Below are 14,830 nucleotides of genomic sequence, written 5' to 3' on the forward strand. Positions count from 1 at the left end.
AGGTCAAATTTATTAATTTGAAATTTTGGTTTTATTTTTTACATGCTTTTAAAGTTTTTGGTCTACTAATTCTTTCAGTTACTAAAAGATATATATTCTCCTTCTGTGATTGTGGATTTGTATGTTTCTCCTTTCAGTTCTGTCAATTTTTTTTCATATATTTTGATGTTAGTAGGTATACACAGTTTTAGGACAGTTATGTCTTTTTGGTGAGCTGTTCCTTTTACCATTAATGCTCCTTCTCATCTCTGGTAATACTCTTTTATTTGAGGCTTCCTATACCAAATAGCTGTACCAACTTACTTTTGGTTGGGGTTTCTTTATAGATGCTTTTCCATTTGACTTTTTTTTTATTATACTTTAAGTTTTAGGGTACGTGTGCACAACGTGCAGGTTTGTTACATATGTATACATGTGTCATGTGGGTGTGCTGCACCCATTAACTCGTCATTTAACATTAGGTATATCTCCTAATGCTATCCCCCCCCCACACCCCCCCCACACAACAGGCCCTGGTGTGTGATGTTCCCCTTCCTGTGTCCATGTGTTCTCATTGTTCAATTCCCACCTATGAGTGAGAATATGCAGTGTTTGGTTTTTTGTCCTTGCGATAGTTTGCTGAGAATGATGGTTTGCAGCTTCATCCATGTCCCTACAAAGGACATGGACTCATCATTTTTTATGGTTGCATAGTATTCCATGGTGTACGTGTGCCACATTTTCTTAATCCAGTCTATCATTGTTGGACATTTGGGTTGGTTGCAAGTCTTTGCTATTGTGAATAGTGCCACAATAAACATATGTGTGCATGTGTCTTTATAGCAGCATGATTTATAATCCTTTGGGTATATACCCAGTAATGGGATTGCTGGGTCAAGTGGTATTTCTAGTTCTAGATCCCTGAGGAATCGCCACACTGACTTCCACAATGGTTGAACTAGTTTACAGTCCCACCAACAGTGTAAAAGTGTTCCTATTTCTCCACATCCTCTCCAGCACCTGTTGTTTCCTGACTTTTTAATGATCGCTACTGTAACTGGTGTGAGATGGTATCTCATTGTGGTTTTGATTTGCATTTCTTTGATGGCCAGTGATGATGAGCATTTTTTCATGTGTCTTTTGGCTGCATAAATGTCTTCTTTTGAGAAGTGTCTGTTCGTATCCTTCGCCCACTTTTTGATGGGGTTGTTTGTTTTTTTCTTGTAAATTTGTTTGAGTTCATTGTAGATTCTGGATATTAGCCCTTTGTCAGATGAGTAGATTGCAAAAATTTTCTCTCATTCTGTAGGTTTCCTGTTCACTCTGATGGTAGTTTCTTTTGCTGTGCAGAGCTCTTTAGTTTAATGAGATCCCATTTGTCAATTTTGGCTTTTGTTGCCATTGCTTTTGGTGTTTTAGACATGAAGTCCTTCCCATGCCTATGTCCTGAATGGTATTGCCTAGGTTTTCTTCTAGGGTTTTTATGGTTTTAGGTCTAACATGTAAGTCTTTAATCCATCTTGAATTAATTTTAGTATAAGGTATAAGGAAGGGATCCAGTTTCAGCTTTCTACATACGGCTAGCCAATTTTCCCAGCACCATTTATTAAATAGGGAATCCTTTCCCCATTTCTTGTTTTTGTCAGGTTTGTCAAAGATCAGATAGTTGTAGATATGCGACATTAGTTCTGAGGGCTCTGTTCTTTTCCATTGGTCTATATCTATCTCTGTTTTGGTACCAGTACCATGTTGTTTTGGTTACTGTAGCCTTGTAGTATAGTTTGAAGTCAGATAGCGTGATGCCTCCAGCTTTGTTCTTTTGGCTTAGGATTGACTTGGCAATGTGGGCTCTTTTTTGGTTCCATATGAACTTTAAAGTAGTTTTTTCCAATTCTGTGAAGAAAGTCATTGGTAGCTTGATGGGGATGGCATTGAATCTATAAATTACCTTGGGCAGTATGGCCATTTTCATGATATTGATTCTTCCTACCCATGAGCATGGAGTATTCTTCCATTTGTTTGTATCCTCTTTTATTTCATTGAGCAGTGGTTTGTGGTTCTCCTTGAAGAGGTTCTTCACGTCCCTTGTAAGTTGGATTCCTAGGTATTTTATTCTCTTTGAAGCAGTTGTGAATGGGAGTTCACTCATGGTTTGGCTCTCTGTTTGTCTGTTGTTGGTGTATAAGACTTTTTTTTTTTTGAGATGGAGTCTTGCTCTGTCACTCATGCTGTAGTGCCATGGTGCAATCTTACCTCACTGCAGCCTCCACCTTCCAGGTGCAAGTGATTCTCCTGTCTTAGCCTCCCAAGTAGCTTGGACTGTAGGTGCTTGCCATGACGCCCAGCTCATTTTGTATTTTTATTAAAGACGAGGTTTCACCATGTTGGCAGGCTGGTCTCGAACTTCTGACCTCAAGTGATCCACCAGCCTTGGCCTCCCAAAGTGCTGAGATTACAGGCGTGAACAACCATGCCCAGCCCCCATTTGACTTTTAAACTTTATGTTTCAGATTTTTTTTCATGAATAATATATAGTTAAAATCTTTTAATTGGAGTATTTAGTATGTTTACATTATATTAATACATGTATGTGTGTGTATTTAAATATATTTTATTAAGTATTTCTTATATGTCTTACCTTTGCAAATGATTCATTTTATTTCTTTCTTGCCTTGTTTTTATCATTATGATTAGAAATTTAATAATTTTATTAATATTTTCCAAAGAACCAGCTTTTGGTTTTTCTTGCTTTTCAAATTGAATTTAGAAAACTATTCTACTTTTTTCTCTGTTAGCTTGAATGTTATATTCTTTTACTATTAGTAAATATTATATCATGCATACTTGATATAAATATATACTATTACTTTGTACTGCTATTATCTTTCTGGACAATAGAGGGACCTTCTAACTTTGGCTCCATTTATTACACTCCCAGCTTCTATACCATTGCAACTTCCGTTTTAATTATGTTTATATTTTAAAGGCCAAAACACACTGTTAATATTGTTTTATATAGTCAATGTTTATTTAAATTTATGCATATATTTGCAATAGTTTGTTTTTTGTTCCTTCCTGCCTCTCTAATCTTCAATTTTTGGTCATTTTTATTTTTTCATTTTCCTTTATTGTATCCTGCAGGTGATAAATATTTTGTCTGGAAAATATCATTTCACACATTTTCTTGAAGAATATTTCCACTGTGTCTAGAATTCTGGATTATTTCCTTTTGGTATGTTAAAGATATCATTCCCTATTCATCTTTTCCTGGTGTTTTTATTGCAAAGTGAGTTGTAAATCTATATGTTGTTCTTTTGAAAACACTCAGCTGAAAATTTAAATTTGGCTCCTGTAAGATAATGTTTCATTTTTTCTAGCTATTACAATTTTTATCTTTATTTTTGATTTTCAGTAGTTTTATCACAATATGCATAGATGTGAATTTCTTCTTTGTATCCAACTTTGGGAGAAAATCCCACTTGAATCTGTGATGTCATATCTTTCATTAGTTTTTAAATGTTTTTAGTTATTATCTTTTTAAATACTGCTTCTGTTCTATTTTCTCTCTTCTGCCTTCTGTGACTTCAATTATATAGGATAGATCCACTCATTGTATTCTCCATGTGTCTTAAACTCTTGTCTGCATTTTGTATAATTTTTCTCTTTTTGATTCAGTTTAGATTTTTTCTGACCCATTTCTTCTCAAACAATTCTCTTTTCATCTGTCTAAATCTACTAATCTTATTTTTAGTTTACGTATTTTTATGTTATTGAAATTCCATTTGTTTTTAATAGTTTTCTGCCAAAGTTTTCAATTTTTTCTTTTATTTTCTTAACATAGTAAGCTTAGATATGTAAAGTACGTGCCTGACAATTATTAAAAAGTCAAGAAACAACAGATGCTGGCGAGGCTGTGGAGAAATAGGAACACTTTTACACTGTTGGTGGGGAATATAAATTAGGTCAACCATTGTAGAAAACAGTGTGGCAATTCCTCAAAGACCTAGAACCAGAAATATCATTGTACCCAAAGGAATATAAAACATTCTGTTATAAAGATACATGCATGTTTATTGTGAAGCACTATTCACCATAGGAAAGACACGTTATCAATCCAAATGCCCATCAATGATAGACTAGATACAGAAAATGTGGTACATATACACCATGGAATACTTTGTAGCCATAAAATGAAAGCAATTATGTCCTTTCAGGGACATGGATGGAGCTGGAAGCCATTATCCTCAGCAAACTAATGCAGGAACAGAAAACCCAACACTTCATATTCTCACTTATAAGTGGGAGCTGAACAATGAGAACACATGGGCACAGGGAGGGAACAACACACACTATGGCCTGTTGGGGATGGAGTGAGGTGAGGGAGAGCATCAGGAAAAATAGCTAATGCATGTTGGGCTTAATACCTAGGTGATGGGTTGATAGGTGCAGCAAACCACCATGGCACACGTTTACCTATATAACAAACCTGCACATCCTGCACATGTATCCCAGAACTTAAAATAAAATATAAAGCATGTGCCTGAAGATCGTTAACATCTGGAGCCCCTGTGGGTTCGTTTCAAATTTTTTTGTGTGTGTCATTTCTTTTGGTTTTGGTTCAAATTACATAATATCTTGCAGGCATATTGCCTTAATTTTGTGGGTTATTTCAAATTTTGTGCCAGATGACATATTTGCAAAATTGTACAACTATCTTAATGACTAGGATGAAATTTTCTTTCTTCACAGAGGATTTCTGTTTGCTTTTCCTAAGCACATAGAATGTTATCAATTAGGATACTTTAATATAATTTTATAATCAGACATGCAGCAAGAACTTGGATATTTATAGGTTACTCAGATGATGGAATTTTCACAGAGACCCTGTTGATTGATTTTAGATTTCAGTATCAGTTCTGCCAGTCCACGAGTCTCTGTCAAAACTCTTCTTAGCCTCTCAACTATTCTGTGAGAACTGAATTGCTTTCCAGGGTCTCCATACCTGATTCTGAGCCAAGTAATCCCTCACTATTTCTATTAGCTTTCCAATGCTTTCAAAGAAATTAAAGAAATATTTTGTCTAGTTTTCTAGTTGATTCACTTAGCCCGAAAGTGCTAATGTAACATCATTGGAAGGAAAAGCCCCACTCATTGTTCTTCCATTTACTTTTTGAGCAGTTTGTAAAGTTCTTTGAAATTGCCTGTCAATATTTTGATAGAATTATATTAAATTCCTGAATTGATTTTTAGAGAATTAACATTTTCATATTTAATCTTTCAATCCACTTACAAAATATCTCTCCATTTATTTGAGTCATTACTTACAACCCTCACAATAATTAAAAAATATTCTAATGGTTTTTCTGCATCTATTAATATCATATTTTTTCTTTTTTAATCTGTTGATGTGGTAAATTACATTAATATTTGTTAAAAATGATGGGCCACCCTTCCATTGCCTATGCATTGCTTAATCAGTTTGCTAATATTTTACTTAAAATTTTTTCTATTTGTCACATATACAACAACAATCTATGTGAGATTAGCATGTAATTTTATTTCTTACACTGCTTTGTATGGCTTTACTTTCAAGGTTGTATTAGCTCCATAAAGTAATTAGGGAATATTCCCCATTTTTAAATTCTTTGCTAGAAATTTTAAATATTGAAATTATCCATTTCTTGATTTTCTGATCTAATTCACCTATAAAACATTCTGAGAATATTAGTTTGCATGTACGTGGTGGGGAAGAGGTGGAGTAGGGTAGGAATAGTATTTCAGCTATAAATTTAACTTCTTTTATGTTTTAGTGAGTTTTTTTTATATTTTCTGTTTTGTGAAAGCTTTCAAATAAACTGGCATAATGTTGTTCATAGTATTCTTTGTTTTTTCTCTCTGTAGTCAAGTCCTTTTTTCATTTCTAATATTATTTAGTTAGAATTTTCTTTTTTTTGATTAATTGTGTCATGGGTTATTTTTTAGTTTTTATCAGTTGTTTTAAAGAGCCAGCCTTTAGTGTTGTTGATTATTGTATCACTCTTTAAATATTATCTCATAGAATTCTTGGTATTTTAACTTTTTATTCTTTATAGTTTCAAAAAAAGTCTAACGGGCACTTGAACATCATTTACTTTCTCACTTAGTTGCTTTGATTTTGAAACCCACGTGTACTTTTAGAATGGTCCTCAGACTTGGTGTTTAAAGCCCACAGTGTAAATCATGACTTTTATCAATATTCCAGTTGCTGTCTCTTTTAGCTCCTAAATGCAGTATTTCTCAAAGTATGGTTCCTGGACAGTCTATCAGAATCATCAGGAGCACTTGTTACAAATTTAGTTAGTCTCTGCCCTAGACCTATATCAGAATCTGTTGGTGGAGTCTGTGAAGTCAGCCTTGAGTTCATTTCCACAGGTGGTTCTTGTGGACACAATACAGTTTAGAACATCAGATATCCTCATATTTTTATTCTAGTTCTCAATCCTTTCCTTACGAAGGAATAGAGAGGAAACTTTACAATTCTTTGAGAGCACAAAACTCAATCACAAGTTTTCATTTGAGATCAAGTAGAAGAATGGCCTCCTCAAATAGCAGATTTTTATTCAGCCAAAATTCATAATGTGGACCATTAAATCTATTTTACATGCATCTGTAATTAATTAATATGTCTTTTCCACATCAAAATGATTTTTGAGATCTTTTTGGACAGAAAAAATGCCCATTTAAAAAATTGCTTATTATAAAAAAATTCAACTTAAGTAATTTGAAAGTATAATACAATAAACTACTGTGTACTTTTCCCTTAGCTTATCAATTTTTATAATTTTTCTTCTTTTGCTTTATTGTTTTCTCTCTCCACACACACATATTATTATTACTGTTATGTTTTTGCTAAACAACTTTAGAATATGTTTCAGATGTCATTTCCCTTCATCTTTAAAAACTTCCGTCTGTCCTCAGGAATGACGAAGTTCTTTTACATAAACACAGTAAAAATGATCAAATTCAGGAAATTTAATTTTGAAGCAGTGCTAATGTTTAACATAGTCACATTTATTAGTTACACAAATAATATCTTAATTTCCCAAATTCAAGATCCAGTTCAGGATCTCACATTGCATTCAGTGATTAGATCTCCTCAGCCTCTTTTAATCTGATTCAGGACTCATATTTTCTTTGTCTCTTTGTCACAACACTTATCTCCTTTCTTAAGGATGAAGGCCAGTTATTCTGTAAAATGTTCTTCAGTTGAGGTTTGTCTGATTGCTTCCTCATGATTACGTTGTGCATTTTTGTCAGTGATAGGACACAAGTGATGTTATGTCCCTCTCGTGTATTTCATCAAGGGCAAATAGTGTCAGTTTGCTCCATTATTGGTGATGTTAATTTTGATTGCTTGGGTTTACATGTTCATTAATTTTTCCACTGTATAGTTATGATTTTCCCTTTTCAATATAATAACTGATCTGTGGAGAGATAATCTAAGACTGTGTAGTATTCTATTTCCCATCAAGGTTTCACTCAGTGGCTTTAGCATCTATTTGTGGTTCTTGTCTGAATCAACTATTGCTATGATGTTTGTAAAATAATGTTTTCTAACTACATGAGTTTTTCTACACTTGTTAGTTGGCATTTTATTATAAAGAAGTTTCCCTTATACCATCTTAAGTAATTATTATAGCAATATGGTCTTAGGTATTTTTTATAATTAAATTGGTTATAATTAATTATGATCACTATTCACTTTTATGCTCAAATTGTCCCACATTTGGCCAATGGGAGCTCCTTTGAGCTGGCTCTTTTTTTATGTTTCCATAGTTTTTCAGGACTTTCTTACTTTTTGGCACAAAAAGATACTCTTGGAATGTCATGTTCTAAGGAATCTTGATTCTTTTCAGTAGGGAATGATATTTAGAAACCAAGATCTGGGTACCAGATATACTCATGGCTATTACAATATCATTTTTAGATCCACCCCTGACCTTTTTTTATTTTTTGCAGAAAGGGCTAGGATATATATCTCTCTTTTTATTTCTGCTTCTTTCTCTGTTTCTTTCTCTCTCTCATCTTGATACTTTGAATTCCAACCCAACAGTACAAAGTTATTCACTACCTTGACATGTTACTTATTTGTATAATATGTCTTTTCTCCCACACTGAAAGCCCTGACTCCACAAAATATCAATTTATTTATTCTATTTACTCAATTGCTTAATTCTACAATATAGATTAAGCAATCTTAGAAGCCTTCTTCCTTACCTCCACTGACATCAAATTTACTAAGTAGATTTCAATATTTTTTTAATCATTCTTTTTGTTTTTTAGACTGAGAGGATACAGGCAAATTCATTTGCTCAAATGTTATTTGGACTTTTTTTTTTCTTCTACTTTGGTGTGGTTGTTATTCATCTAAGTAGAACTGGTATTAATTTTTGAATGAATAAAGTTTACATTTATTTTTTGATACTTTGTTATTCTTATTGATTTAAATATATTTTTGAATATATAAAACACCAGTATAGTTCCAAATATCAACACTATACCAAAAGAACTACTCATAAAAGTTACCCCTTTCTTTTCATCCCTTTTACCTTGTTCTTGACATCCTCTCTTACCTGCTGCCCCCACACACTACTAACCAATTTGTTTTTTTGTTTCTCTTTCCTTTTATTTTTGAAAAATGAGTGTGTGTGTGCGTGTATGTATAAAATTTCCCCCACCTTTCTTACACAAAAGCACATCTCATATACTTCATATCCTTTTATTTACTATATATCCTTTCCCCCACTCAACAATATAGCTAGCAAATCACTTCCTATAAGCTCATAGAAATCATACTCTTTTTGCATTGTGTGGTTTTATCATAGTCTATTTAATCTCTCTATATAGACATTTAGGTTATTTCCACGTTTCAAAATTACAGACAAGGACACAATGAATAACTTTTTAGATACATAGTTTTGCAATGTTGGAGGTGTGTCTTCTAGTTAACTTCCTAGAAGTCTAATTGCTGAATTATAGGGTAATGCATATGCAGTTTTCATGAATATTATGAAACTTCCCTTCCCACATTGTACCATTCTGCATTCCCAATAGCAATATATTAGAATGTCCATTTCCCCATAGCCTCATCAACAAAGTATATTCAACATTTTGAATGTTTCCCAATCTGGCAAGTGAGAAATATCAGCATAGTTTTAATTTTTATTTCTTTAAAAAATATGTGAGGTGGAACATCTTTTCATATGTCTGTGAGCCATTTCTATAATTTTTGTGAATTGTTTACTTGTGTATTTCGGCCACTTTTCCATCAGGTGCTGGGTCTTTCCCTGGATTGTAAGGGCTCTGTGTTTATTAGGGACAGTAGCTTCTTTTTCCATTTTATATATTACGAATATATATTTTCCCTGTTTCTTATTTGCCTTTTGATTTTGCTTACGTTGTTTCATTAAAATTTTATGTATTAAAATTTATCATGGTTTACCTTTATGGAATCTGGATTTTAAGTCATAAGTTAGCTTTTCCCCACCTGCTTTCTTTTAGTATATGTATAGTTTCATTATATATATTTACATCTCTTATCCATTGGAGTTTATTTTTGTGTATGGTGTGAGATAATAGATCCTACTGTATCTTTTTTCAAATAGATATTTTGTAGTGCCAAAATAATTTATAAAAAGTTTTTTATTTCCATGACTTGAGATGTTACTTATATTATGTAGTAAATGTATTTGAGCCTATTTTTGAACTTTCTATTCTGTTTTTCTTGTCTAATTATTCATGTGCTAGGGCCTTACTGTTTAATTTATTATGTATTTAGTATCTCTTATGTCTACTTCCTCTGATAGCTCTATTTTAAATTATTTTTGTAGTTATTCTTGCATGTTTATTCTCGCATATTTTATTTTGAATATGAACTTTTGTATAGACTTCTTTTATAAAAAATGTTGTTCGTATTTTTATTGGTATTGCTTTGCATTCATGATTGACTTAAGGCCACCTCGATTTTTAATTATTGTGAAATTCCAGTATCTAACGTTTCCAGACACAAAACAGACATCTGACAAATATCTGTGGTTTGAACAAATGAATGAGGAAATGAGCACTTTTATGGTTGACGGCTTTTATAACTTGACTCAAAAGGACATGTCTTTACATATATTTTTTCAATCAAAAGTTTAAAAAGTTTGTTGGAATAGTTTCAGTAGAAATGGTACTGGCTGTTCTTTGTACCTCTGGTAGATTCAGCCGTAAATATGTCTGGTCCTGAGCTATTTTTTTTTTTTTTTTTTTTTTGGTGGTTAGGCTACTTATTACTGCCTCAATTTCAGAATGCATTATTGGCTTATTCACAGATTCAATTTCTTCCTGGTTCAGTCTTGGGAAGGTGTATGTATGTAGGAATTTATCCATTTCTTCTAGATTTTGTAGTTTATATGCATAGAGGTGTTTATAGTATTCTCTGAGGGTTGTTTGTATTTCTGTGGGGTAAGTGGTGATAACTCCCTTATCATTTTTGATTGTGTTTGATTCTTCTCTCTTTTCTTCTTTATTAGCCTAGCTAGCAGTCTATCTATTTTATTAAGGTTTTCAAAAAACCAGCTCCTGGATTCATTGGTTTTTGAAGAGTTTTTCCTGTCTCTATTGCCTTCAGTTCAGCTCTGATCTTGGTTATTTTTTGTCTTCTGCTAGCTTTGGGATTTGTTTGGGGTTTGGTTCTCTAGTTCTTTTAGTTGAATTGTTAGGGTGTTGATTTGGGATCTTCCTAGCTTTTTGATGTGGGCATTTAGTGCTGTAAATTTACCTGTTAACACTACTTTAGCTGTATCCCAGAGATTCTGGTACATTGTATCTTTGTTCTCATTAGTTTCAAAGAACGTCTTGATTTCTACCTTAATTTTATTATTTACCCAGGAGCCATTCAGGATCAGGTTGTTCAATTTCCATATAGTTGTGTGATTTTGAGTGAATTTCTTAATCTTGAGTTCTAATTGGATTGTGCTGTGGTCTGAGAGACTGCTTGTTATGATTTCAGTTCCTTTGCATTTGCTGAGGAGTGTTTTCTGATTATGTGATCAATTTTAGAGGACTCTAACTCATTCTATCAGGCCAGCATCATCCTGATACCAAAACCTGGAAGAGATACAACAAAAAAAGAAAACTTCAGGCCAATATCCTTGATGAACATTGATGCAAATATCCTTAATAAAATACTGGCAAACCAAATCCAGCAGCACATCAAAAAGCTTATCCACCATGATCAAGTTGGCTTCATCCCTGGAATGCAAGTTTGGTTCAGCATATGCAAATCAATAAATGTGATTCCTCACATAAACAGAACTGAAGACAAAAACCACGTGATTATCTCAGTAGCTGTAGAAAAGGTCTTTGGTAAAATTCAACATCCCTTCATGTTAAAAACTTTCAATAAACAAGGTATTGAAGGAACATACCTGAAAATAATAAGAGCCATATATTACAAACCCACAGCCAATGTCATACTGAATGGTCAAAAGCTGGAAGCATTCCCCTTGAAAACTGGCATAAGACAAAGATTTCTTCTCTCACCACTCCTATTCAATATAGTATTGAACGTTCTGGCCAAGAAAATCAGTGAAGAGAAAGAAATAAAGAGTATTGAAATAGGAACAGAGGAAGTCAAGCCATCTTTTTTTGCAGAAGACATGATCCTATATCTACAAAAACCCCATAATCTTAGCACAAATGCTTCTTAAGCTGATAAGCAAATTCAGCAAAGTCTGATACAAAATCAATGTGAAAAATTCTCTACCATTCTTATATAGCAACAACAGGCAAGCATAGAGCCAAATCATGAATGAACTCCTATTCACAATTGCTACAAAAAGAATAAAACACCTAGGAATACAGCTAACAAAGGAAGTGAAGGACCTCTTCAAGGAGAACTACAAACCACCGCTCAAAGAAACCAGAGAGGACACAAACAAATGGAAAAATGTTCCATGCTCGTGGATGGGAAGAAACAATATTGTGAAAATGACCATACTGCCCAAAGTAACTTATAGATTCAATGCTATTCCCATGAACCTACCATTGACATTCTTCACAGAACTAGAAAAACTATTTCAAAATTCTTACACAACCGAAAAAGAGCCTGAATAGCCAAAACAATCCTAAGCAAAAAGTACAAAGCTGGAGGCATCATGCTACCCAACTTCAAACCATATTGCAAGGCTACATTAACCAAAACATCATGGTACTGGTACAAGAACAGACACAGACCAATGGAAAAGAATAGAGAACTCAGAAATAAGACTACAGACCTAAAACCATCTGATCTTTCACAAACCTGATAAAAACAAACAATAGGGAAAAGATTTCCTATTTAATAAATAGTTCTGGGAGAACTGGCTAGCCATATGTAGAAAATTGAAACTGGACCCCTTCCTTACACCATATACAAAAATTAACTCAAGATGGATTAAAGACTTAAATATAAAACCTAAAACTATAAAAACCCTAGAAGAAACTCCAGGCAATACCATTCAGGACATAGGCACAGGTAAAGATTTCATGATGAAAATGACAAAAACAATGGCAACAAAAGCCAAAATTGACAAGTGGGATCTAACTAAAGAGCTTCTGCACAGCAAAGGAAACTATCATCAGGGTGAACAGCCAACTTATAGAATGGGAGAAAATTTTTGCAATCTATCCAACCTGACAAAGGCCTAATATCCAGAGTTTACAAGGAACTTAAACAACTTTACAACAAAAAAACAAACAACGGCATTAAAGAGTGGGCAAAGGACATAAACAGACACTTCTCAAAAGAAGACATACATGCAGCCAACAAACATATGAATAAAAGCTCAGCATCACTGATGATTAGAGAAATGCAAATCAAAACCACAAGGAGATACCATCTCACTTCAGGCAGAATGGCTATTATTAAAAAGTAAAAAAAAAATGCTGGTGAATTTGTAGAGAAAAAGAGACACTTTTACCCTGTTGATGGTAGTGTAAATTAGTTCAACCTTTGTGGAAGACAGTGTAGCAATTCCTCAAAGACCTAGAGGCAGAAACACCATTTTACCCAGCAATCCTATTTCTAGGTATATACCCAAAGGAAGAGAAATCATTCTATTATAAAGATACATGCACACGTATGTTCATTGCAACACTATTCACAATAGCAAAGATGTGGAATCCACCTAAATGCCCATGAATGATAGACTGGATAAAGAAAATGTGGTACATATACACCATGGAACACTATGCAGCCATAAAAAGGAATGATATCATGTCTTTTGCAGGGACATGGATGGAGCTGGAAGCCATTATCCTCAGCAAACTAACACAGGAACAGGAAACCCAACACTGCATGTTCTCACTTATAAATGGGAGCTGAACAATGAGAATACATGGACACTGGGAGGGGAACAACACACACTGGGGCCTGTCGGAGCAGGGGTTGTGGAGAGGGAGAGCATCAGGAAGAATAGCTAATGGATGCTGAGCTTAATACCTAGATGATGGGATGATCTGTTCAGCAAACCACTATGGCACACATTTACCTATGTAACAAGCCTGCACATCCTGCACATCTCCCTGAACTTAAAACAAAAGTTGAAGGAAAAAAAGTTTAAAAAGTACATTCTCATAAACAATCAATCACAATATTAACAAATGTATTTTTTATCTTAAAAAGGTCTTCATATAGAATTACTAAAAAAAAGAAAACAAACTAACTCCTATGATGACTTTGAATATATTAACAAAGGCATCCTTTCCTCAAAACCTTTACTATCATTTGATGGAAAATTATCATAATATTCTAATTTTTTAATAGGATAACTTTATTATTTAAATACATACAGAAATATGTGAGCTCTGTCACGTGAATAGTTCCCTTAGGGTTGTGCTGTGTACTACATGCACAATTGAACAGGGCTGTCTTGTGGAATAATGTTTAAAACAGATTTGAGGTAGGCTAATGACACGAGCAATAATAAAAGTGTTGTCATTGTTAATACACTAGATAAGAAAATGTGGTACATATACACCATGAAATACTATGCAGCCGTAAAAAGAAATAAGATCATGTCCTTTGCAAGAACACAGATGGAATTGGAAGCCGTTATCCTTAGCAAACTAATGCAGGAACAGGAAACCAAATACTGCATGTTCTCACTTATAAATGGGAGCTGAATAATGAGAATGTGTGGACACATGGCAGGGAACAACACACTCTGGGGCCTGTCAGAGGGTGCGAGTTGCAGGGAGGGAGAGTATCATGAAAAATAGCTAATGGATGCTGAGCTTAGTACCTAGGCGATAGAATGATCTGTACAGCAAACTACCATGGCACACATTTACCTATGGAACAAACCTGCATATCCTGCCCATGTACCCCTGAACTTAAAATAAAATTGGGAAATAAAAAAACTTAAATTAAAATTTAAAAATGTTTCATTGTCATGTGAAGATGATAAGCCTAATCACTAAGAGTAGGTCAATTGTTCAGAAGTTTCTATTTAAGGTTTTCAACTATCCTATATGTACTTTCTCTTTTGGAGAAGGTTTATTTATATCCTCTTCTGTGCATGCACACAGGTATACAATTCCTTCCATCGTAAGAAATCCCAGTAGGCTTTTCAATTTCTTTGTGCCTCTTTCACTGCTGAAATGCAGCTGCCTCAGCTATATGGAAGATAGCAGCCAACTGGCACATAACAGGAAGTACAACAGTTGGCTGAAAGGAAATTTTGCTAATGACACCAACAATGTGAGTCAATTTTCTTGTGAAAAACTGCACGATTAAATTTTTGATGGAGAAATGGCAAACTTTCAATCATGACTTAACATATGTATT

General features: G+C 33.8%; 1 long non-coding RNA gene across 4 annotated transcripts in view; it reads left to right on the forward strand.

Annotated features, from left to right (window-relative positions):
• LOC129059015 (uncharacterized) overlaps nt 1–14,830 on the forward strand; it is a 179,020-nt gene that overhangs the window by 60,542 nt on the left and 103,648 nt on the right. Inside the window, exon 5 of one of the 4 annotated variants that reach the window (XR_010139734.1) lies at nt 3,121–3,211. The exons of the other annotated variants lie outside the window; for them this stretch is intronic. This is a non-coding gene — a long non-coding RNA (uncharacterized LOC129059015). The remainder of the gene's footprint in view (nt 1–3,120; nt 3,212–14,830) is intronic. 4 annotated transcript variants of the gene reach the window in all.

The sequence above is a fragment of the Pongo abelii genome, chromosome 3, assembly GCF_028885655.2.
Source record: "Pongo abelii isolate AG06213 chromosome 3, NHGRI_mPonAbe1-v2.0_pri, whole genome shotgun sequence".
Lineage (NCBI taxonomy): Eukaryota > Metazoa > Chordata > Mammalia > Primates > Hominidae > Pongo > Pongo abelii.